We start from the raw sequence: 27,785 nt of genomic DNA on the forward strand, positions 1-27,785 counted from the left end.
TTTTAATGACAACCTAAGTGTATGTAAACTTCTGACTACAACTGTATAATGCTAGCCAAGAGCATCAGAGAAAACCCATGTTAAATCTTGCTATTACAGTGACCTGAGCAGTGATACCTCAGAATGCTGTGATGCATGCATGAAGTTTCCAAAAAATTTAATATCAGGAACAAAATAGGCCATAACGAAAAGCAGTTACTACTACTTTCTATACTATTTCTGTTAGTCTTATTCATCATCAAAGAAAAGCTATGAGAGAGGAAGTAGTAGAATATATATATAGCAATAACAAGACAAAAACTGTACAATATTTTTAAATGTAATAGCTTTATTGAAACACTCAATTAATTTATCTTTCATTAGTTAAGGCATGGGTTTACATAAAGCATTAAATGTCTCAAAAATATATTCCCAATATGCCTACAAAGGTCCCCAAATCTTTACAGATTCAGGCAAATGAAGACATAAATGTAAATTCAGTGACAGATTTGCTTTCCACATAGTATTTCAAACTGTTGGGCATATATATATATATATATATATATATATATATATATACAGTATATCAATGTGTGAAAATATAAAAATAATGGTTGTAGATTTTGTCCAACCATTGGATGGTTCTGAAAGGAATAGTTCACCCAAAAATGAATGAAACCCTGATGCCCTAATGTTCATTCTTCTGTTGTAAATAAGCGACTTCCGAATTCACACATGAACTTCCCGATAGCTGCTGGCAGCTTTTTAAAAGTTAATAACTTATCTATTTGCTTTATTGATCAACTGGAGACGTGTGGATTATTTTTATGCCGTCTAAATAGTAGCCAGTAGCGTCATGGCACCCATTCACTTTCATTGTATGGACAAATAGAGCTGACATGTGCTTATAAAAATCTTCATTTTGGTTCTGCTGAAGAAGGAAAGATTTACACATCTGGGATTGCTTAAAGGTGAGTAGATCATGAAAGAATTATCATTTTGGGTTGAATGAATCATTTAAGAGTGTAGGTACTCCAGTATGTACTACATATTTCCTTGCATCAATTTCAGTAATATCTGACAGATATTCTATAAAATAAAATAAAAATTTTACAGCACCTTTAATTATCCTGCAGGTAGTTTAGCAGTTTTTACATTTTCTTGTCAATATGTCTCTGTTATTGAACTGCATGTTTGCTTTCAAAAAGCCTGAACCACCCAAGAAGCAGTCTGATTGGCAACGAAAACATGACGATTTCATTGCCACTATTTGTGCTGCCAAAGGCTTAAATGAAAGATGGCGGACCCCTTCCTCCACCCCCTCCTCCGTCCTATGATCCAGGTATAGAAACACACACACATGCCAGGTATCGCAAGATGAGAATCTAATGAAACAGTAAATCACTGGAATGTCTTGTGCAAATATTAAAAGATTTATGTTTGACTATTTCAGATTATATCCAGTGCCCGTATTGCCAGCGGCGCTTCGATGAGAATGCAGCAGATCGTCATATTAAGTTCTGTAAGGAACAAGCATCCCGATCTCCAACAAGGGCAAGTTTCCTGGAAATGATAAAGCCAAGCCCCCAGCCAGGACTCAGGTAAGGATTTACTTCACTTAGAATCAGCCAAGGGTGTGTCTCTTCAAATATTACATTTGGTTGTTAGATAATCACATTTAACTGATTGCTCCCTGTATTATTTATTTTTTACTAATAATAATTTGCACAAAGCTTTACGTTTATATTAACCACGCTTTTATTCCCACTTTCCTGAATACAATATATATAATATATATACACTCACTGAGCACTTTATTAGGAACACTATAGGAAACTGTAATAAAGTGCCCGATGTGGTCTTCTTCTGTTGTAACCCATCCGCCTCAAGGTTCGAGTTGTTGTGCATTCTGAGATGCTATTCTGCTCACTACAACTGTACAGAGCGGTTATCTGAGTTACCGTTGCATTTCTGTCAGCTCAAACCAGTCTGGCCATTCTCTGTTGACCTCTCTCATCAACAAGGTGTTTCTGTCCACAGAACTGCCACTCACATGAAGTTTTTTTCTTTTGGCACCATTCTAGATACTGTTGTGCGTGAAAATCCCAGGAGATCAGCAGTTACAGAAATACTCAAACCAGCCCGTCTGGTACCAACAACCATGCCACAGTCAAAATCACTGAGATCACATTTTTTCCCCATTCTGAATGTTGATGTGAACATTAACTGAAGCTCCTGACCCATATCTGAATGATTTTATGCATTGCGCTGCTGCCACACAATTGGCTGATTAGATAATCACATGAATAATTAGGTTTACAGGTGTTCATAATAAAGTGCTCAGTGAGTGTATATGAATTTTTTTTTTTAATAAAAGGATATAAATTACTGTACATTTAAAAAAGGGTGAAAATGGCTATACTAAATATATTTTTTATTATTTACAGTAACTGTTTTAATTGGCAGCAAACTTTATGGCATATTAAATTAATCTAATCCAAACTAGGGACAAGAAACATATTTTTAAAGTGTTTAATAATATTTTGATGATGTTTAACATCACATTTTAATTTGTGCTCTTTCTCCTTTGATCCCATGAGAGTGAATCCAGGCTCTGTTAGTGACATCTAATATTAAGATGAATGAAGCTGGATTCTGCACAGATGTACAGCCAAATCTTATTTCAAAAGAGCAAGTATTTGAATATGCAAAATACTTTCCAAAACGCTTTCATTTAGATCTGTGTTTTCTGTTTACACTCGCATGAAATGAAACACATGTCCAGATGTACTGCCTCTGCACACTGTCCAGAATGGCCACACAGGGCATAATCAAAGAAAACAAAAATGGAAGATGGGAGTAAGCAACTTGCTCATGAAAGAAATATGTGCAAAACTGGTAAAAGTGCACCACTGTTTGAAGTGTGTGTGTGTGTGTGTGTGTGTGTGTGTGTGTGTGTGTGTGTGTGTGTGTGTGTGTGTGTGTGTGTATTAATCAGGGTTCCCACAGTCATGGAAAACCTGGAAATATTTGAAATGGTTGTTTCTCAATATCAGCTGATTGATTCATGATTTCTGATGTGAAGGTCATATAATTTTTTTTTAGTCACTGATACTACAAAATCTGAATTACTTAATCTACATAAAAACGCATGTTAGACCAACAATGTTCCCTTAAATGTCCAAATGTTATACCAGCCAGCCTAAAAGAGTTGTCTGAACAATTTCACATTTAACAATGCTGATAGCTTGCTAGTGCTCAGTATGCATTGCAACATGAATAAATTATGCAGTTAGTGTTTTATATATATATATTTATTTGCTGTTTGCTGACTGATTTATGCTGTTGTTGTTGTTGTTGTTGTGTTTTGTTGCCAATGTTAACTGTTGTTGTGTGGTGATGTTTAGAGCTCATGTTTTTACATAATGAAGTTTGTTGATTGCCACTGTTATTGAGGTTTGCAGGTTAAGGATTGACATCTGAGTGTGTGTATCAAACTGTTGATAAGACGATCCTTACTTCCGAGCCAAAGGTTAGTTAACTTCATATAAAAACATATATAAGAATACAATTTCTTGTATTGCTAATTGCTCATTTGCTGAGCAAGATATCTGCAGTTGCCTCAACAAAACTTTATCAGCAAGTATTTAGTGAATAAATTCAAACTGACTTAAAGGAATAGTTCTCCCAAAAATGAAAATTCTCTAAATCATTTACTCACCCTCATGCCATCCCAGATGTTTATGACTTTATAAGAATATCTCACAATGTCCTCACAATGCAAGTGAATTGGTGCCCAATTTTTTATGCTCCAAAAAGCATATAAAAGCAACATAAAAGTAATCTATAAAACTCCAGTTATTTAATCCATATCTTCAGAAGTTATATGATAGGTGTGGGTGAGAAAAAGATAAATATTTAAGTACATTTTTTCTAGAAATTCTTCTCCCTGCCCAGTGAGGAGCATATGCATGAAAAACTCAAGATGAAGAATGTGAAAGTGGAGATTGCCTGAGCAGGGAGGAGAATCTATAGAATTCTGTAGATATGGATTTAACCACTGGAGTAAAATGGTTTACTTTTATGCGGACTTATGTGATTTTTGGAGCTTAAAAAATTTGGCACCAATTCACTTGCATTATATGGAGTTAAAGAGCTGAAATATTCTTCTAAAAATATTCATTTGTGTTCTTCTGAAGAAAGAAAGTCATACACATCCGGGATGTCATGAGGGTGAGTAAATGATGAGCGAATTGTAATTTTTGATTGAAACTATTTCTTTAACAAAGAAATGCTACTGAGAACAATTGTTAAGACAGTTGTTGAGATAACTCAATAATTGTACTGCATCAAGTTGCCATATTTAATTTGTTTTACTTTGCTCAATTCCTTTACAGTGAAGTAGATACCTGAGTCATTTAAATGTTGGTATGTTGAATGCATATAAATTAAATCCACTTCCTCACTACAGTTAGACCAGCAACCTTTTACTGTGCAGTGAATGGATTGGTTTAAACTATGCATATCATATGTCTTCAGTACAAACCTCTTCAACAAATAAAGGCAAACTCTCCTGCTGTATCCACTGTGTCCTCCTCTCGTCTACCTCAGCGCTTGGCCTATGGGCAGGGTGCTGGCACAGGTATGGAATAATGATATTTTTAAATTGTAGTATCTTACACATATCAACCATAATGGAGCAGAGAGTAGTTGAGAGATTCCCTGCAACAAGACATCGTTTACCTTTTTTTATGGAAAAAGATGACTTGTTTGACCAGACGAGGATCCTATTTGTGTTGAAATGTTGTCAATAAACTGGAACGTTTAGCAGTGTGCCAGCGTCTCTACTAAATTTTATGAACTTTAACTTGTAGCTGTGTACTTGCATCCTCCTAGATGTGCATATCTCCTCTAAACTTATTCAGAGTGTTGCGATATTTCATTTTTTTTAAAGGAATGAAAACAACGCTGTGAGGAATAGACTCACAGTGTTTTCAATGGGATATTCTGTTGTTTAAAGATGTGTTGATCATTCAGCTGACAAAACATTTAAAAAACATCTTTCCAAAAACTTTTCAGAAGACAAAATACTCCAGAAAAAGATCTTCTATGGGCACAGAGCCAACAACCGTACCTCTGGTAAGAATCCTCTAAGGTTTTTCACTGAAACCTGTTTGGCTGTAAAGAGTATTGTCTCTAGTTTCGTTTGACACACTGGCTTACATTTATTAATTTTTTGTTTGTCAGCGCACCGATAAACATGATGCACATATGTGGATTTTGGGACATAATTTCCAAAAAAATTGAAAAAACAGGCTAGTTATTTTAAATAACTTTCAACATTAACACATTTGTTGGTCAGTTCACATAATTTTAATAAAAATTGTATTTAGTTATTGTACAATACGAGTATATTCATCAAACATTAGTAAATGCATTCCTATATTTACTGTGCAATTTCACATTGAGAATCAATGTGTTCATCTAAAAGCTGAAAACGTTTGCTTTCAGAGGCTTTATATGGAGTTAGGATGACAAGGTGCATTTCGAACTGTTCTGAGAACAGTTCATACAGATTTCACACTGGAGTTTAAGTCTTTCATTAAATAGGGAGCAAGGGAGCATCCTATAGCTCTCTATGCAGCTATAAGTGAATTCACTCCTAAAATCTGACCAAAGGTTCAGTTTCAGGGTGCAGGTGATGTTTGGACCACTCAACATGGGAGGATGGTAATCAGTACATAGATTTAAGTGCTGGCCATTACTTTGAATCAGAATGAATTATGCTTATTTCACATGAATAACCAACACTCCTGGAAACAGAATAAACAATTTAATTAAAAAAAATCTGACCTTCTATAGCTTGGTATTATTTAAAATTTCACAACTTAGTACTGCTGTTGACATATGTGGAAATCCTTTTTAAGGAAAACTGCTTGTGCTTGTTACAAATCAAAAGGGAAATAGAAGATGCACACAGCAGTCATCCTCGGGTCTCAGAACAGCTTTATACAGTGCATATCATTGTAAGATAGACTGTAAGATAAAATTAAAAACTACTCCAACAAACATTTTCATCAGTAATTTATTTGATGAGATTAACAGGATCACAGGATGGATCATATTCAAAGAGAAAGTATTTTGGTCTTAACTCTGTTTACTTGACAAGCATCCATAATAGTATATATTTTAATGTTCCTAGAAACAATAAGTGCCCTTCACATTCATATTGAAATATGTATGAGTGTGACAAGAATAGCAATTAAAACTGTCCTTAATCTCTTTTCCTCGTACATCTTCAGGGATTCTTAGCAGTAAAACCTCATCCACCTGCTCAGTAAGAAGCGTATCGCCTGGTTGTTCTGGCCTGACCAGCCCTCCTTCTGAGTTAGGCGCCAATTAACTGTCTTACCCTGATTTTGACATTTTTCCAAGCTTAAAGGCCTAATTTACCTCATCATTATGGTTGTGTTGGCAGAGTGAACATGAAACTCAAAGGCTTGGTTTTCAAAGCTCCCTTAAAAGTCCCTCCTCAGGAATATGGATGAATAAGAAGGAGGTCCAAAATGCATAAATATAATTCAAGGTATGACCTTGCAAAAAACTTTACTATTTATTGTACTGCATTGCTACACTGTATTACACTCTGTTTACATCTGAGTCCTTGTAACTTGTGGGACTGAATGTCAATGAAATGGACAAAGAGGTGTTTCAGCTCCTTTATAGGCCCAAATGAAAAGCTTTAGTTTTTTTTTTATTATTATGTCACAGAGAAGTGCCTTTTTACTACTAGGCCTTGAATACAGTTGTTTTTAATAGTCTACTTTGGGTCATTGACATCTTGATTAATGAAATTCCTCTTTTGTTAGGAATTATGTGAAAAACGAGAATGAAATAGATTACCCCACAACAGGCACCAAGTTCTCCCATGAGTGTGGGACCAAGTACCCAGTGGACTGGGCCAAGTTCTGCTGTGAGTGAGGAGGTAAAAATAATGTGCATTTAAAAAGTAAAAGTGACAGAAAGACTGACTGTATGCTTAATGCTGAGAATTTTCAACCCCTATATGTACTTGTGAAGTCCATGTGCATTAATGTCACCTCTGTTTAAATAGATTTACACTCCTCACCACCTATATATATATATATATATATATATATATATATATATATATATATATATATATATATATATATATAAGTGAAATATGATTGGAGTAAAAGGAGTATTATTTTAGTGTTTTTTATTTAGGTATGATAAAAATTATTTGATGGTAAATTGACTTCAATTGATATTAAGGAGGGCCTTTAAAGGGTGGTCAGATCATAACATGTGACTATTCTAATGGTTTAACAGGGCAATATCTTAATTTAATATTTCTATGTGAAGGATTGAAGAATTTATGTGCTATAATTTAATGAAAAATGTATATATTTTTTTTCTAGGTTGAAAAGGTTTCTAGGGTTCCAGAATAAATAGGTAAAACAAATTATTACACAGAGCAATGTGCTATTTCATTAGATTTTTTATACATTCTTGATTGTTTATTTGTTCTGTGTGTTTTAACAGTATACAAAATGTTATAGAAATTGCTGCGTACATATAGTAGACATGTACAATCCAATATGCAATATCTTTTCAATCTGTCCAACATATTCACACATAAAACTTACACAAACAACATTCAAAACTTGATGGCAACTGAATTGTAATTTCATGTACTTAATCATACTAAAACTTTGCAAAAAGTAGCTTTACAACTATATTCTGTTGCTGCGGAGCCTTTAAGCTTTATCACTGCTGTCTAGCAGGGACGGATTACCGACCGGGCCAATGGGGCCAGTGCCCAGGGGCCCTTGAATGCCCGGGGGTGCCCTGGGCTTTAAGGCTGCGCGATCTAGTTTGGTGATCAACTGTATGAAGGCATTTTAACGCCATTAATCCGCGTGCTTTATTGACGCTCGCATGCGCTATAGATTAAAGCTATGTAGGAAAAAGGAAGAACTCCTGCACATTATTGACACTTGCGTACAGTAGTTCATTGCCGCATGAGAAAACAGGAAGATCCCGTGCGCGCATAACATCTCCTGCGCGTGCGATACAAGATCACACACGCGAGGACATGCCTAACAGTACATGCAAGACAATTCCCCAAAGTCTCCCGCTCCATCTCATCTACTGCTTTTGCTCACTCAAACAGTGACTCACATGCAGTGGGTCTGTTGGTGAAGCCATGTCTAAAGGTGAAGTTGAGCTTGTTATGAATCCTCTTATAACAGGCATCCAATCAAAACAGACTTCCGGAAATGGGCAACATATCTGGCATTAATTTAGAATGGAATCAATTTATTGTCAGTCAGATTGCTGATGACACTACTCTTTTTAAAAACAGCAAATACCCCTAGCACTTCAGATTATTAAGATTTTCTCAGAAGCATAATTTCTTAAAATGTGAGTTATTGGCCATCCATGATCATCCTAATAGAACATTGAATAATATCCCAATTAAAAATGACGTTAAATATGTATGTATCTGGATATCTAAGTCGGTGGATAATTTAGAAACGTTTTGTTTTGATAACAATTTTGAGAAATGTTAATTCATTATGAATACTTGGCTGCAGAGAGACATAACGATATTCGGAAGAATTCTATTGTATTCTATTCTATTGTAGAGAGACTTTCTAGATTCGTTTATCTGTGTTTCTCACAAGTAGCTTCTGCTAAAAAGATAAAAGCAATAAATAAATTGAATAAAAAAATCATAATTGAATTCTAAATTATAAATTGAAATAAATGTACATTTTATAGGGAAAAGGAAAAGTCATTATATACGTAAAAGTGATATGATTTAAGATTATGAAGACGGAGGTTTTAAGACGATTGACTTTGACATTATGAATGGGGCTATCAAGCTTAAATGGTTCCAATCGTTTTTGGTTCTTACTTTTTCCTCGCGTGGCTTTAATCTATCGCGCGTGCGAGCGTCAATAACGCGTTGTTATACTGTTACAATAATGGCGTTGAAAACCTTCATACCCATGCTTGAAAACCCTTTAGGCCATGAACAACGCTTTTGGGTGGAGGGGGGTCCCTGCTGTCAAGAGTAACGCCCGTTTCACACATACTCCGTTTGCAGTGCGTATGCGGTGCGTATTTTTTTAGGTTAGAGCTTTTACACTGCACGCGGATGCAGTCCGTCGATCCGTTTCAGTTGCGGTGCGTATACAGCAGTGCAGCGAACGTTTACGCACCGAGTCTATTTTTGCTGTGCTGCACCGCACTGAATTAAAGTGGCAGCGCATTGTTCACATTAAAATAGACATAGATTGACAAGAAACTGTAATAATTTCATCATATACACATAATTACAGTTAATGTGTTCTACAGTTACTAAATTACAGGGTCAAGAAAAACAAAAAAGTATGATTATAGTCCCAAAAGTTGCAAAATATATCATACATGATTTTTTTTACCCTAAAAAAGACTGAGTGAACCCAAATGCATCTCATTCTTAGCAACAGATATAGCGCGATAGCTTACGCACTGCAAACGTTGTGTGTGTGAAACGGGCGTTAGAAAGTTCACTTCACAGCCAGGTGAAACATTTATTGCATGATGAAACTCAATTGAAAAACAACAGAGACGAGTTGAAGCGGAAAAAAATATGACCAAGTTGTCCAGCGCATGACAGCACTTTATAAACACTTCAAAGTAGATCATAATAAGCATATAGCTTAACGTGGAGCGGTTGCTGCATCAGGTGCGTTAACAGAGTAGGCCTACTTGTGACAGTCTTTTTTTTTCTCCTGCTCATGTAAGTGCATGTAATACAGGACAAGTCTTTTCAGCGTGAGAGTGAATTTGCATAGGGTTTAAAGATGATTGTACTATTTTAATCTGTATGTAATGCTGAATATAATGTATAATAATGCTAAGGGTCCTGATATTTGAAAGTCCTCCTGATAATGCCAAATATAATTTCTGATTTCACTAGTACATTTATACTAATGGCAAACATTATTTTACTCGATAAACCTACAAAATTTTTTAAAGAATAGTTTAGAAACATGCAATCAGTGAAAATGCTGTTTTAAACATAGTGTGCAAGCATATGAACACATTTACCAGGATTCCTGTAGCTCAACTGGTAGAGCATGGCAAAAGCAAGGTCATGGGTTTGATTCCCAGGGAACACCCAAACTGAATGCATTGTAAGTTACTTTGGACAAAAGTATCTGCAAAATGCATAAATATAAATGAAACAGATCAGAAAGTTTTTTTAGGCCTGGAGAATGAATATAGGCCTTGAAACATAAACTTAATGTGTTACATTATCTCAAAACTATCTGCAATTAAATTCATACAAGTTCTATACTTTTGTCCAAACATAATGTTTTAATTTCTGCACCCTCAGAAGTTGTTTGCCATTTTGTGGCTAATATAAAATAGTGTGTGTTATATATAAAAAAAGGATATACAAGTTATAAAATATGTAAAAGTTTTGAAAACCACTTCATTAGGTTTTGTTAAAATATATTTTTATGTTTGTGGAATGTAAAGATTTGCTTATTCAGGGCATATATTTTGTCCATGAAAAGTCATTGGCATAAATTCAGCAGATCATTTTTTGGTTCTTCATTATAGATGTGTTTCGGCATGAATGCCAGACAGTGCACCCAGTTATTTCTTCATATCATGTTCATTCAGATGATGTAGAAGAACAACTGTATGAGATGGACGGAAGCCAGGTTTTACATATATGTTTCCTCTGAAGTCTCTCATAAAAGTCTTTCCACACTTTGGAGGTTTTGTCATGAGTGACTAAGAAGCATTGTACCGTTCAAAGTACGTCTGTAACGTTGCAAGAATGCGTTTCACTTTGCAAAGCCTCCATTTTAGCTTTGAACTCCCTCCCTGTTCATCCTCAAATTAAATAAACAAAATGTCAGCATCAATAAATTAAAGATATAAGCAAACTGAATGTGTTGTGTGAATAATTAAGAGAGATTTCAGGTGAAGCCATGTCTAATGGCAAATAGTTTGTGTCATTTAAGAGTGATTGACTTTGTCTTACCTGTTTATGGCACCAACATCTCAAGGACACACTTATGTTTTCCACAAGACTCTTTAAATTACGTTTCAGATGTTCATTTAAACGGTTTGATTGCTTCTCAATTCTCCGGCTCAGTTGTCTGTTAACACTGCAGATTTTGTTAATGGAGTTCTGTGCCTGTGTGCAAACCAGGAAAATATCAACATGTGAGGCCACTCAGAATAAGCTGTTATATCATCAAACTGGGTCTACAACTATATACAAGCTTCTTGGGTGTAAGCTGTGTCATGTGCTACAATGTAATTCAGCTGCTGACCCTCAAACTGGGTGTTCCTCATAGTTTTGGGATGAGTAGGAAGGGCAGGTCATAACATTTAGAAACACTTAAGTGAAAGAAACACATCAGTATCACGTTTTATTGGATATGCCATTACTGCCACATATAAGAGGCACATGTGAGAAACTAGTTATGGCTGATCTCTTTCAATTGGTGAAAATAATTTAAGATGCACACAAGAGGAAGCTCTTAAATAGAGATGGAACGTATTTAATATTAAAAAATATACAGGCATATATAAATATACGTTTCCTTACATTGTTTGGCTCCTGTGACATGTTGATTTTTATTGGTGAGCAGTTTTTTAGTTGATCAATACTGGTGTCCTGAAAAGAAAAATATCTATGTATTTAAATATAGGAATGAATATGTGTTACATGCTATACTTAAAAAAACAACAATTGTAAACAGTATTTTATTGTAAACGTACATTTAACTTTATTATTATACATATAATTAAAGGTGCTGTAAGCGAATTTAGCCATTAACTTCCATGAGACTGAGCCATTGAATTAGCCACGCCCCCTCTTTCCAAAACCCTGCGCATCAAAGATACCTTTGAGCAGAAGAGCAGCCTTTGTGTGTGTTCCCATGGCTGCATTCAAGTCATGTCGGAATGATGGTATTTACAAGTTGAGCACACATGAACGGCACCACAAAGTTGAAATTGTGAGTGGGGAAACTCCGGATTTTCTTCAAAACCCAGACTTTCCGAGTTGGTATGTTGTGTGTGGATCACAGAGAATAGCATGAGCCTTCCATGCTGTGAGTCTCCAGTGTGAAAGTCTTCACGTGGCAAAATGAGCCACATGATAAGATGCATGGATTGACTGTCTCAGAAGCGGAGGCAACTGAGACTTGTCCTCTGCCACCCAGACTGAGGTGAGTAACCTTGCCACCACAAGGACCAACAAAGTAGTGGGAATTGGGCATTCCAAATTTGGAGAAGAAAAAAATATATTATTTGTTATATATGACAGTCATCTAATGACTCACTGTTTGTGGTTTGTTAAACAAAATTTGTTAGATACCATGCATTAATAAAGGATATATATTGTGTGTATAAGTGATGCAGGTTTATCCACTTACACCGATCAGCAACTGCATTAAAACCACCTGCCTAATATTGTGTAGGTCCCCCTCGTGCCACCAAAACAAAGCCAACCCGCATCTCAGAATAGCATTCTGAGATGCTATTCTTCTCTCCACAAATATACAGAACGGTTATCTGAGTTACCATAGACTCTGTCAGTTTGAACCAGTCTGGCCATTCTTTGTTGACCTCTCTCATCAACAAGGCATTTCCATCCACAGAACTGCCTCTCACTGGATGTTTTTGTTTTTTGGCACCATTCAGATTCAGCGCCAACAATCATGCCACGGTCCAAATCACTGAGATCACATTATTTACGCATTCTGATGGATGATGTGAACATTAACTGAAGCTCGTCACCCATATCTGCATGATTTTATGCACTGCACTGCTGCCACACGATTGCCTAATTAGATAATCGCATTGATGACCGTTTGTGCCAGATGGGCTGATTTCAGTATTTCTGTAACTGCTGATCTCCTCGGATTTCCACACACAACAGTCTCTAGAATTTCCTCTGAATGGTACCAAAAACAAAAAACATCCAGTGAGTAGCAGTTCTGTGGTTTGAAATGCCTTATTCATGAAAGAGGTCAACAGAGAATGTACAATTGTTGTGAGAAGAATATAATCACAGAATGCCATTCTGAGATGCGGGCTGGCACTGTTTTGGCGGCACTAGGAGGACCTACAAAATAATAAGCAGGTAGTGATCAATGATCAATGTATGTTCATTCACTGGAACAACAGAAAAATAGCTTTTGACGTTGTTCATTGTTTCTTTGTTTGATTTTGGCTTCTTCCGTATTTTGTTCCCCACTTAAATGCATGACATATCGTAGTAACGAAGGCCCAGGTCCACTTGAATGCAGAATTGAACAGTTGCAAAATAGCACCCTCAACTGACAACTGTTATGAATCTGAATATGGAATTAAGCCTCAATCTGAGGTGCGTTTTTCCTACAACAACATAACTCACTGCTTAACACCCATAGTTCGATGCATCGTTGGAAAAATGAACTAGCTAATCACGACTCTTTCCCGAATCCGTATTAACTATGTTGCAAATCCATACTTTGAATCACATTGGTTCAACAACATAGCTGTCATATATGGCATTGCGTAGGAGGTGGAGTAATAACTTCTGTGAATAATACATTATAAAAGCTAATTTTACACGTACACCAGAAAGTCATTTAATGTGAGAAAGCGCTGATGAAAGGAAAGCTGCATTCACTATGTGGACAAATACACTGCAATAGATGGGTTTCCTTCTACATTAAACTTCAGGGTTCCAGAGAAGGATATAGCAGCAGGCATTGCTCCATAAAGGGGCGGGAGCTCCAAACTGCCATTAAAGATATAGGGAGCCCCTTACTTTAACCTTCTATAACCTTAACCATGAGTAGAAGTGATACCCCCTTTTTAAGTTGGCGCAACCTTCTGTTGGACTAACCATACCTCCTTCTGGTGCAACTCCAGCCTCCTTTGGAGGTCTATGGTGTTCTGAAATGTTCGGTTTCTGAGATTTTCAGTTGCACTGGATGAAGCATACATGAATTTCCGAGTTTCCTGTTTCATGTTAAAGCAACACTGAACATATTAGTGCCTACAATTAATCTAAATTATATTTTGGAAAGGTAATTGCTTTATACAAAATTAGGCTTATACTATAACTGTCATGCATTTACCTGTAATTCCCATTTTGCCCACTAGATGTCCCTAGTTCTCTGTTTTTGTGTCCTGTTTTCCGAGCATTTTTAATGTCATTGTATTCACCTGTGTCTTGTTTGGTACTACGTATTTAAGTTACCTCAGTTCCCTTGTTTGTCACTTGGTTTTCGAATGTGCTATCTACCAGTCCCTTGTGTTGCTCTCTTAGCCTGCCCTGTAACTACGAGGTGTGAGTTCTAATTTTTTTCCCTTGCTGGACTTAATTCGTTTTTTTGGGATGTTTCCTTTTCGAGATTACTTCATTGGATTCAGAAGACTTGTATTCTAAGTTTTTCCCTTGTGCCAAGTTGACTCTTTTGGAACATTACTTTTTTATTATTAAACCTTTTGACTCATCTTACCTTTTTTACCTGTGTTTGTCTTCCTTCTGGTCCCAACCTATTGCTCTGTGGCTCAGTGATAGTCAGTACCACTCCCTCACCAGAGACCTGGGTTCGACACCGGCTCATGACAGGAAAACCAAGTCAACATGGATCCAGAGACAACCAGCACTTTTAACGTTAAGTTATTAACTTGTTCCCTGGTACCTGTCCCCCAGAGGCCGGATTTTATCCCTGTCGGCTCCCGTGCGTGCAGCAATGGATGAGTACATCAAGTAGGCCCTTGCAACTGGTTTCATCCGTCAGTCCATGTCACCTGCAGGAGCAGTTTTTTTCTTTGTGGGGAAGAAGGACAGGGGTCTCCGGCCCTGCATTGACTACCGTGGATTAAATAGCATCACCATCAGAAACCAGTACCCCTTACCACTGCTGTGAACAGCGTTCGAGTTGTTGCAGGGAGCATCCATCTTCACCAAGCTCGATTTGCGCAACGCTTACCATCTTGTGCACATCAGGCAAGGCGACGAGTGGAAGACAGCATTCAACACACCCACCAGTCACTATGAATATCAAGTGATGCCCTTCGGCCTTACCAATGCTCCAGCGGTGTTCTTGGCTTTGATTAATGATGTTCTCCGGGATATGCTCAACATATTCGTATTTGTCTATCTGGATGATATCCTGATCTTCTCGAGTTCCCTGCATGAACACATTGAGCATGTTTGACTAGTGCTCAAACGCCTCCTAGAGTATCATTTGTATTTCAAGCCAGAAAAATGTGAGTTCCACGCCACTTGAACCCGGCCAATTTTTATCGGAAATTCATCAAGAATTTCAGCTCTGTGGCGTCACCTCTCTCAGCACTCACCAAGGCAAGCCACACCCGTTTCCAGTGGACTCGGAAATTCATCAAGAATTTCAGCTCTGTGGCGTCACCTCTCTCAGCACTCACCAAGGCAAGCCACACCCCTTTCCAGTGGACTCCAGAAGCCGCGGCCACCTTCGCCAAGCTCAAGCGTATGTTCACCTCAGCACCCATTCTCTCTATGCCTGACCCTGAAGTTCCATTCGTCATGGAGGTGGATGCCTCAGATATAGGAGTGGGAGCTATGCTTTCTCAAAGAGGGAAGGATGAGTGGTTTCACCCATGTGCTTTTTTCTCCCATTGCCTTGCATCAGCCGAAATGAATTATGATGTGGGGGACCGGGAACTCTTGGCAGTAAAACTGGCACTGGAGGAGTGGAGACATTGGCTCGAGGGTTCTACTCATCCTTCTCAAGATCCTTACGGACCACAAGAACCTTGAGTACATACAAAAAGCTAAGGGTCTGAATCCCCGTCAGGCCAGGTGGTCACTTTTTTTAACTGCTTTGAGTTTACACTTACTTACCGCCCAGGGTCCAAGAATCTGAAGCCGGATGCCCTGTCTCGAGTCTTCTGTCCGAGAAGATTCTTTAAGATCCATCATCCCCGGTAACAGGATTGTGGCCCCGGTGCGGTGGAAAATCGTGGATGTGGTCAGACAGGCTCAAGTCTGAGAACCTGATCCGGGCAATAGCCCTCCTGGCTGACTGTTCGTTCCCCACTCTGTCTGCTCTCAAGTTCTCCAGTGGGCTCATGCATCTCCTCTCACCTGTCACCCGGGTTACGGACACACCCTTGAGTTTCTCCAAAGGTGGTTCTGGTGGCCTGCGATTAAGGAAGACACAGAGATGTTTGTTAAGGCCTTCACCACGTGCAACCAGAGGAAGGCTTCTCACCGTGCCCCTCAGCGTCTTCTGTTTCCACTTCCTATCCCTCAGTGCCTCTTCTCTCATCTCTCCATGGATTCATCATAGGCCTCCCATCATCCCACGGTAATACCACCATTTTTGTCATTATAGACAGATTTTCCAAGGCTTCCATATTCATTCCACTTCCTAAATTACCCTCCGCTAAGCAGACAGCTGAATTGGTCATTGAACATGTTTTTCGAGTCTTTGCATTTCCCCAGGACATTGTCTTCCCGGTTCTGGATAGCCTTCTGTCGGCTGGTGGGATCTACGGCGAGCCTGTTCTCAGGATTTCATCCGGAGTCCAACGGACAGACGGAAAGAGTTAACCAGGAGCTGGAAGCACCCTGAGGTGCATGGCTGCCAGCAATCCGTCCTCCTGGTCGTCATTCATTGTGTGGGCCGAGTATGCCCACAACACCCTGAAATCCATCCTAAAGGCATGTCACCCTTCGAGTGCCAATTTGGATTCGCGCCACCTCTCTTTCCCAAGAAAGAACATTTGTGACAATTTATCGTCACAAATGTATTTGTTGTGGCATGATAAAGTTTCTGTTTTAATTATTCTGTACTATTCCTTAATCTCTTTCTTTTTTGGTAAATAACTTCAAACAGGCTTCAGTTCAAAAGACGATGCGAGAATGAGAACCATTTTCTATGACTGCATTGGTGACCCGGATAAAAAAAAATTATAATTTTTCATTCAAAGTTATGTAAAGGGCATCATAAGATGAATAGTTCACCCAAAAATGAAAAGTTCCTCATCATTTACTCACCTATTACTTTCTTTATTCTGCGGAACACAAATTAAGAATTGTCTAAGAATATTTCAGCTCTGTAGGTCCTCACAATGCAAGTGAATGGGTGCAAAAATGTTGACGCTCCAAAAAGCACATAAAGGCAGCATAAAAGTAATCCATAAGACTCCAGTGGTTAAATCCATATCTTCAGAAGTGATCATATAGGTGTGGGTTAGAAATGGGTTATATGTTGAATTATGTGCTTTTTGGAGCTTAAAATTTATGGCACCCATTCACTTGCATTGTATGGACTAAAGGAGCTTAGATATTCTTCTAAAAATCTTAATTTGTGTTCTGCTGAAGAAAGAAAATCATACAAATCTGGGATGGCATAATGAGGGATGGTAATGGTGAACTATTACTTTAAGAACACAAGTAAAATACTGGTCCTAATATGAATATATTTGAATGTGAGCCAGCAAGCCTTGGCAATTATATTTAAATGTGTAATATGAAGACAACCTAATGTAACATGCACTTAATAGTGAAAACAAATAGTCTAGGATTGTGAGGTTGGCCAAATTGAGAGTGAGTAAGATCAGCTGTAATGTTGCCATTCAGAAAACTCCAACACATGTTTAAAAAATAAACAGAAATCACATGAAGGTTCACCTGACAAATATAATGTATATTTTTACCTTGATTCCTTTATACAGAATTCCTTTACACAGCCAATTTAAGGCTGATCTGTAACTGTTTAAAGTTCTGAGTAGTGAAGCAATGCCAAACGTAAAACTAAATTATGCCTACTCTGACCCTCCTCATCTCTTAGTATCAAAGGCTCATTTATCGCACACAAATGGGTCATTGTATCCAAGTGTTGCTAAGCATTGGGAACCATGTGATCCATGTTTGGTTTGGCTGCACAGTTATTCTGCTGAGGTTACAGTGAGTAAGACCAAGCCTACGCTTCTGATAGGTGGGTTTAATTGAATAATCAGGTTCAAAACGAGTTAAGCTCAATCGACAGCATTTTTTACATAATGTTGATTACCACAAAGTATTTTGACTCATGCCTCCTTTTCATTAGGCATAAGCAAAAATCAAGGTTACAATTAAAGTGAAGGTGGCCAATTTTTTGAGGGTGCAAAGGCAGAAATTAAAAGCTTATAATTTAATAAAACCACTTTCATTAATATTTTTAACTATATTATTTGACCTGTAAATTTAAAATCATAAAATGTTGATATTACATTCTCATAGCAATACAGTTGTACAAATATAACTTTACACAGAAAAGGTTAGTAGCCGATTTTACCACACTAAAATCATGTTAATACACATATTATTTACATCCTGTGGCTATACTTTTGTAAGGCTGACATCAAGATATTGTAAAAGTCAAAGAACTCTGCGAGATACAAGTCATAAAAATTCTCACACAGAAGAACATTTTCACCAATCAGTCAACGCATCCTACTGAGCAAAAACTATCTCACCTCAGGCCAATTTAGGCCTATTCTCCTAAAACTCACAATCATCTTGACTAATCCTTCCCCTTCAGCTCAGAATCACTTAAAACTCACCTAAGATCTGCATGTAACAAAATGTCATACCTGATGATTATAAATAATGTGACTACGCGTGTTTTGTATTATTTAAGTCTCAGTGCGACTGGTATATTGGTCCCTTTCCCATGTTGATAAAACTACGGGTAACAAAGTTATAAGGTCTTTGCCAAATGCAGTATAATTCTGGAGGTATGTCCCCATCCCTGCCTGTATGTTAATGAGGTATGTCCCAAGGAATTCCAAAACTAACCACTCCCAAAATTCAGTTTGTTCATGGTTTGGGTATTTAAAGAAATGTGACACATTGTTTGTGGTTCTTTATAGTCAGATGATCCCACACAGTTTACTGTGTGTAGTTTCTATCAGGTAACTGCAATTTGAATTTCTTATATTTTGATAAAATGTCTAAATTTGACTTATTATTGTCTAAGTGGAATTGATGAATTTATTATTTTACATGGTAAATAAATTGTTACATTTGAGTTTATTCTGATTTACTTTGAAACTATTGTCTTTAGTAGATTACAGTTTGCGCCACCACCTCATTACAGACAAAGGATGATATGTGTCACTGTATAATCATGCATGACATTCCCGCATTGCTAGTGGTTTATAATTGTCTGAGGCACAAAGGCTTATTTTTTAAGCAAGGTATTAAAAGACCAACGTTGATGACAGAATGGCTTTATTAAAATAAAATAAATAAATGTTGTACATACGCCTATTACAACATGAGACAACTAAACTACAATGTAAAACAATCCTTTTCGGATGTTCAATACAATTTAAGTACGGTTAGCATGATAAAAGCTAATGACTGGAAATTAACATGCTTAATAGCCTATGTCTGCGCACCATTACTCCATTAAGTAAAGCCTGGCGTGTCGCTAACAGCATCTACAATATGCGTCAAAATACAGTGGCATGTATCAGTCTACCAGACGTGCCACAACCTGCCACTAACAACCAGATATGCCACCAGATGTGCCACAAAAAAATATAGATAAGGAATAAAAGATATATAAGCCTCAGACAAGTGAAATAGTGTCCACAAAGCAAACCAACAAGTTAAAAATCATTATAAACACAAGGAAATAGCTGTAGTTCCAACCATGCAACTTTGCAATGCTGTTTGCGAATATTCTTCGGAACTACGGTTTCGGGAAACACCAAATCAATTAACTATGTTGGTGTGGCAGGGTGGAGGGCGGGGCCGCGTCATGATCATACACACCCGGTCCCTTATTAGGCTAATCAAGCCTCCGAGAGGGATAAAGGTCGACTGCGGAGGATTGTGCGGGAGAGAGAGATAGTTTACGGACATGTCCGTCATATGTGTGTTTGTTTTAAGTTTCTCATTAAAATGTTATTTATATCGTAAAGCCGGTTCTCTCCTCCTCCTTTCCATTGACTGCTTTACGGTTGGTAACGATGGAACTTGCAACCATATTGGCTAATGATGCTTTTGGGAACCGTGAACACCCACCCTCGCATAAACTGCGTAAAATGATTGACAGGCAGAAAGGGTCAATGAACGCGGGCTGCGGACACATTTTTGATTGTCACAGAGCAATGAGATTTCTAAAAATATTAATTCAGTGATATGTCTCGCAAGATTATGAATTCTGTGTATCTGATGTCCTTTACAAAAAATGTAGAGGACATTTTCTGCATAGGTCTTCCATACCTTAAAAAAAATTGCTTACAGTACCTTTAATATGCATGTAGCTTTTATGACTTTATACCTCTACATGAAAAAACCCAAGACTATTTACAACAAACTAGTCAAGGCAAACAGTTCATTAATAATAATAATATAGTCTAGTATTTAATCAATATTTATCAACCTTTAAAAAATCATATGTTAAACACTTGTTACTACAAATACTGTATGTTTTAATCTTACATTGTGTAATACTTACAACATGCTTAAACACTCCCCTAATGATATTGCTGTAGTCCTCGGCGATCTTACTTTGGTTGTTGCCACTTTCACAGGAAAACGTAAGAGGTAGTATAATAAGCATCAAAACAGAAGTACCAAGAAGATGCTGGGAATAGAAACAGACTGTAAAGATGGGTGATTTAAAAAGATGTGCTCTATTGACAGCATTTGTGGTATAATGTTGATTACCACAAAATAAATGTAATAAAATAAATTCGGATAAAACTCTTCTAAACAAAAATAAAAAAGCTTAAATTGCTGGTAGCCTATATTAAGGCACAATGGTAGTGCATAAAACACACTGTTTACAATGAATAGACGCAAGATGTAAACATTATGTGTTGACATGAATTTAGTGTGAGAAAATGAAGGATTTACCGCCGTTTCGTCGTCATGACAACGACGTAATATTGCATAACCTCCGAAACTGTGGTTTGACCATATAGCTTGACTGGCCCCATTCACTTCCATTCATTGTGCCTTAATTGTACCTGCAATTCCTTTCTTCCTTCCTTTCTTGCTTTCTTTAAACAAAGAAGAATTGGTACGAAATTATTTTATTAGGCCTATTTTGTGATAAATATTTTGGAGTCACCCCCCCCCCCCCTGTTATCAACATTATGCCACAAATGCTGTTGACTCACTTTAACTTGAATCCCGGAACATTCCGTTTATAAAATGACTGTGCTATGGCATTTTCTCTACAATTTCCATATAAGCAAGTCCTCGTCAAAGAACAATCACTTTCACAATAAACGATTTCTTGTAAATTGTCTCTGAGTTTCATTTTGACACAGATAATTGGTTATAAACACCGGGAATCACCTGGTAATGACAGCTATAAATACAGCTTGTTCACGCAGTCAGGCGCAAACTACCAACGCAAACACACTGCTCAGGGAGGTAAGAGTAATCCCATTATTAGTTATTTTCCTTGTGCTTTAAAAACATAGACTGGAACGTAGCCTACAGTATAGTGCGTAAAAACGTGTTTTATTGATGTAGCTTATTTATTTATTTATTTTTATGCATGAACTTACCATTTGTCATTTTTAGGTCATTTTCACATGCAGACCGAACCAGTCACTGCATCTCCAAGTGGATAGATGGAAATCCATGTTTTTTGTTTATTTTTATTATTATTATAACTGATTTTTACGTGTAAGCAAGCAATCTGGTGATACGTTCTTTGATTAACCAGGAAGGTTTCTTCGGATTCGCCTTTTAGTCATTAAAATGTTCATAGTCTGTCGCTGGTGAATCGCATCGCTTTCGTTTTCCCTCTGCATTTCAACACTATTTCAAGCCATGCTCTGTATATGGAGCGAGCAGAGAGAGCAATGCAACCAAAAGGAGGGGCCTTCTCAGTTCCCACATGACGACTTTTAATGACAGCTCATAGTCATACTGATTTGATTGCAGTCAACTTCGGAGAAAGCCGAGTACGTGACTGAAGAATTGTAACTGTGTGGGAAGGGGCCGTTCACTAAAAAGCTACACGTAGCATAATGAATAGTAGGCTAAAAAACAATGGTGACTAAAGTCGCGTTTTACCAGTTGAATTCAGAGAGGTTAATGAAACCTCGAGTTTGTTTCAAGGAAAGAGATTAATTTCAGAAATTCCAAGCATATCAGCTATTGTAGTCTGCGATGCTCTGCGTAGCCAACCTCGGTGCAACTTGTAGGTTTACCTTCATTCCAAATGCAAACCGCAGTTGTATTTTCCATCAGTTTTAGCCTAGCTTTTTTTTAATAGCTTATAGGCATTTTGTTCATCTACGTTAAAGTGTGTCCAACTGTATTAAAAACTCTACCTCAGAAAAAGCCACTTTCTCAAGGGAAATATGATATGAATGTTTGAAGTAAAATGGCTCAAGGGCACAACTCCAAAAAGGAGTTGAGTCAGTTTCTTAGTAATGACCATCTTATAATGATGAGTAACATCGTTGTAATTATGAGTTAATGTCATAATAATACGAAAACAAATAGATAGATAGATGGATTAAGTTGGAGCAGTTGGAGTCTATCTATCTATCTATCTATCTATCTATCTATCTATCTATCTATCTATCTATCTATCTATCTATCTATCTATCTATCTATCTATCCATCCATCCATCCATCCATCCATCCATCCATCCATCCATCCATCATCATCATCTACATACATCCTTAAACTTAACTTTCAAACTTTAAGCTTTTAAAAATATTTGCCAGGCTTTCTCAAGCCAACATAATGTTTGTCTTGACAAACAATTTTATCTAGTTTTTTCTTACTGTTTTTAATATTATTTTATTGTCCTCTATAACAGATTTTGTAACAATTTAGTAATTGTAGATTTTATCACAACAGGTTCAGGTCCCAGACTGTGCATCAAACTATTGATATCTCTTCTTTAATATTTACATTAGCTTTCTACTTGTTTTAGAAAATTCTGTCACAATCTCATCCATGTCCAGTTCATGCGTTATTGATTTTTCATGAGCTAAACATCCCAGATCTTTTTCCCCTCTTGGGAAGCACTGTGTGACGAAATGGGGTAAACGTTTTTTTTTTTTTTTTTGCCAGAATGGAGAATGAGCTCTCACATGAAGCAGTAGAAACGCCCATGACCAGGGCAGAAACATACCATTTATGAAGACCTGGAAATGCATCTTAGTGTTTCTGCAAGAGTTTGCAAACTGCCAAACAGTCAGCATCTGTAGAATGCTTTTTGGTCAGCATTGGTCTGGCAACAAGAATTTCATTATGCAGCTCACTTTTTTCAAACCCCTGCAAGACTACAGTAAGGCTCAACCTCTTGAGATATGGGCATCTGTACCTCTGTCAGAAAAAATTATGCCTGAAAAAAAAAAGAGTACAGGGAGCATAATAATAGATTAGTCAAATAATCTATTGGCACAAGGTTCACTTTGAATTGCATGTATGATGGAGAGGTGAAGCTGGTGCAGTGGATGTAGGGGATATGCCTGCCCAACCTTTTCCGCAATAAATCCTGAACACCGCATCGCACCCCACTCATCACCGATGCTCCATCATAACACTGGCTCAGTATATTGTCAGAACTGTATGATATTTCGGTGGTGATGTAATCTGTATCAAGCTGCTGTAGTTCTAACAAGCCAATCAAATGTTCCTCTAGCACACCAATGCGCAAGCAGATTACAAATGACACATTTTCAATGTTGCTCAGAATGCAGCTGAATCAGAAGTGTCATATTTCTGTTTTATTTTTTTCAGAAGCATGGATGCCAAAATTTCAATCACTTCTTTCTGGATGGTTTTGGAAGTGTAGTTTGTATTTTCTGGTATACTTGACGTAATGTCAGCAAGGTATTTATCTTTTTCCAACGTGTATTTAAACAGCTTTGCAAGAGCCTTGCAACTATGCAATCCTCTTCATTGTCAATATGAAGTGGAAGCTCATTGACTTGCTAAAAATTTCACATCACCTGCCATGCTTTTTAAGTAATATCAATTTGTTTCTATCTGTTGGGGGCCGATTAAACATGCTACGGTCTCCCCACCTGTCGGCGGTGAAATTCTGCCCACTTGGTTGAGGCTTGTAAATGAACCTGGCTACAAGCATACTTTTGAAGGCCGCGCTCATGTTCTAATGCTGCTTTCCAGTTTGTAAAACCCGTCAAAACGAAAGTATCCTTCTCAGAGAAAGCAACACTAAATACTCGACATGGAAAACATGCTCTACAGAATATTCAAGCCATGGTCATGACTGATACCAAGCAGCTGAAAAAAATCTCTCCCTCCCTCCCTCCCTCCCTCCGAGACGAGTTCGGGGGTATGATTTCATAGCCGGCTGATGAAGATTTGCCTTGTTTAAATAATTTGCGACATAATTGCTGCATTTTTGTGTGTGTTTGTTTAATGTACATGTGTTTAGTAATATGTTCACTGACTGTTAAAATGACTGTATCGTTATTAATATTGCTTTGTTATCCAGCACGTTTGTTAATGGCAAAGGTAGCGAGGTGAATGAGGCTATGGCTATTGTTTCGACAGCCTACACATAAAAAAAGAAAAGAAAAAGAAAATCTGTAGCTGAAGTGAACATCGCACCAATTTTGTGATCGGTTGTTATGGGGGGTGGGGCCAGGGTGGGCCAAGCTCCTGACTGGGTGGGCCAGGCCCCCCGTGGAGTCAGGCCTGTTGTTAATCTAGTTCCCGCCACATCCCCATCTCCATCTTTCTATTTTATAATGCCTATATAATTTATTAATTTCAAAATTCTCTTTCAATTCTTTGCTTAAGCCCACTCCCATGTTTGGCCCCTCCATTATGAACAGCATGTCAAATCTGTTTATCTTAATAAGCTTCTGGGGCTGGTTGCACTAGTTATACATACTTTACAACTTAGCCTAGTTGTGACGTAAATGGGCACTAATTCACAATTTACTGTGACTACGCGTTACTTTATGGACAGGGTTGGGGAGTAACGAAATACAAATAACGGGAATACGCATTTAAAATACAAAATATAAGTAACTGTACATATAAATACCCATTACAGTTACAATTTAAATAATTGTTATTAAAAATACAGTTACATTCAAAAAGTATTTTGATTATTGAAGAGATTACTTTGCATTTTATTGTTATTTGTTTCATTTAATATTTAGTCTTTTCAAATGGAAAAATGTATACATATAAATGATGCGACCCAAAGTGCATTTGAACTGTGGTGAAACACTTTCTTACGATGTGTTACATTCATACGAGCAGACAGAGAAGTACGTTTGAAGTAAGTTTGGAGCAGAAGATATAGAAATAAACCTTGTGTAAATTGTCAGCTTTATGCTAAGCTAAAATGCTATTTCTAGCCATTTTACATGCACATGTTACCAGGCACGATCATATTTTTTTTATCAAGAAAATTCATGTTGGATCATATATTTTTTCTAGTAATTCCTTTGTTATTATGACAAAATCGTATAATTTTATATTGTATAATTTTGTATTGTTTTCCTGTAAAAATATCAAAAAATCCTTAAAACAAGATCAATTTGATTGATCTTGTTTTAGAAACAACACTGCATAAGATATTAGGTTTTTTAGAGAATGTTTTTTTAACATGTGTATTTTGTCTTACTGTACTGGCAGAGTTTTTATAGACAAAACAAGTGAAAAAAATCTACCAGTGCTGAAGAACAAAATATTTTACTGACATTGAGTAATCAAACGGAATACATTACAAATTACATTTTACAGCATGTATTCTATTATCTGTAGTCGTGTTACATTTCAACAGGAACCCTCCCAACCCTGTTTACGGAGAGCTTACAACCTACTAGTTAAGTCTTGCCTTAAGAACAGTAACCAAATTAAGCACTGACTTAGTTACAAACTATCTAGTAGTTCTAAGCCCATAGTGTGAACTTAACGCCCCAATTTACGTGAGATCTTACGCACAGCTGTTACCCAGGACTATGTAAACAATTGTGAACTTGTGAACTTATGGTGTGTGTGCGTAATACGCATATTAAAATGGATACGTATAATTTAAAAGCATGTTTATAAGCACAAATTCAGTAATAATATAGGCTTGTAGACTGTTTGGCCTGGAGCCCTTATACTGTTCTCTCAGCATCATAAAGGATCATCACAGATTCATTTAGAGCATAATATTAAAATATGTTCAGATAATATTTATTGTTGTATAATAAAGATGATACTTTATATTTGACTCAAACTATATTTTTCTTCCTTGGTTGCGGAGTAAAAATTAACCCTCAACGTTCGTTACAGGATCTGTTCTAAGATTAATAAGAGCTGAAGAACTCGCAATATAAATAGTTTGCATTTATACTCTTATAAAATACATCGTTAAATTCATATATATTGCTTCTATAGACTTCACAATTTTGCATTCTGAGCATTGTTTATCGGGGATAATCATTTAAACGTGCTATATTCATTTATATTTTCATTTATTACATTTCTAATTATATTATACATATATATATATATATATATATATATATATATATATATATATATATATATATATATATATATATATATATATATATATATATATATAGAGAGAGACAGAGAATTTAAAATTATGTATAATAATTTGAAAGATTTTGACTTTAAAATTAAGCTGGGGGAGTGGTGGTGGCGTAGTGGCTAAAGCACAGGGCTGTTAATCAGAAGGTTGTTGGTTCGAACCCCATGTCCACCACCATTGTGCCCTTGAGCAAGGCACTTAACTCCAGGTTGCTTTGGGGGGATTGTCCCTGTAATAATTGCACTGTAAGTCGCTTTGGATAAAAGCATCTGCCAAATGCATAAATGTAATGTAAATGTAAGCTATAACTTACAGTAAATAAAAGAAAATGCAGTAAAACACAGAGCATGAAGTGGATCAGTGCTAGCGTCTGCAAAGTGTCATGTGAAGGCAAACGTGAGCCTCATAAGCGGGAAATAAAGATGCTGCGTTATTAAAGACATCCATCACACATTGTCTGCTTACACCTGGATAGTTTACCAGACAGGATTGTACTTGCTTCTGCAACACAATATGATTCACTTACCAACTATTTCTCCACCTTGAAACAATACTGTTTCTTTTAGACTGCACGCAAAACAAGAAGAAACTAAAAATTTAGAGGAAGCACAAATTTGTGAATGCAGAAAATGCCACATGCATAAGGTTTTTCCATTTATTTTTATTGCTTATTTGTAAACATTTTAAATGAATAAATCAACAAATGAGGAGAATAAAATTAGTACTTTATTGTCAGAATCACAATAAGTAATTCTTTGAATATTGATTGTATTGTGCACCTGAAAGAATACATTTGACAGCATTTAAAAAAAGAAAATTTAATTCAACCCGATCTCAAGAAAAGTCGTACATTATTTACGAGTTAGCTATTTCGTATGGTCTCACACGATGTTGTTCGCATAACCTTGTATGACTTAATCACCTGCAAAGATGTCTAATGACTGGCATTAAGGATATGCGTATTAATATTATGCCCTTACCCAAACTCCTTATCTAAAGTTAACTAATCAGTATAGTGTGTAAACATGATAGGAAGCTGTTGTGTGTGACAGAAACAAGAAATTGTCACGTATTAGATGGAAACGATGTCTAGTGACGTCAATGGCTGTAGTTAAAGTCATAGGGTTTCAAATAATTGCAGTGTCATGATATGATAGGGATTAGCCAAATTAAGAAAAGTCTTACAAATCCTGACAATTTCGCAGTAA

General features: G+C 36.9%; 1 pseudogene; it reads left to right on the top strand.

The window, feature by feature from the left end:
• Positions 1 to 1,148: 1,148 nt before the first annotated feature.
• Positions 1,149 to 10,775, top strand: LOC127634133 (zinc finger C2HC domain-containing protein 1A-like; annotated as a pseudogene).
• Positions 10,776 to 27,785: the final 17,010 nt, after the last annotated feature.

The sequence above is a fragment of the Xyrauchen texanus genome, chromosome 41 (genome assembly GCF_025860055.1).
Source record: "Xyrauchen texanus isolate HMW12.3.18 chromosome 41, RBS_HiC_50CHRs, whole genome shotgun sequence".
NCBI lineage: Eukaryota > Metazoa > Chordata > Actinopteri > Cypriniformes > Catostomidae > Xyrauchen > Xyrauchen texanus.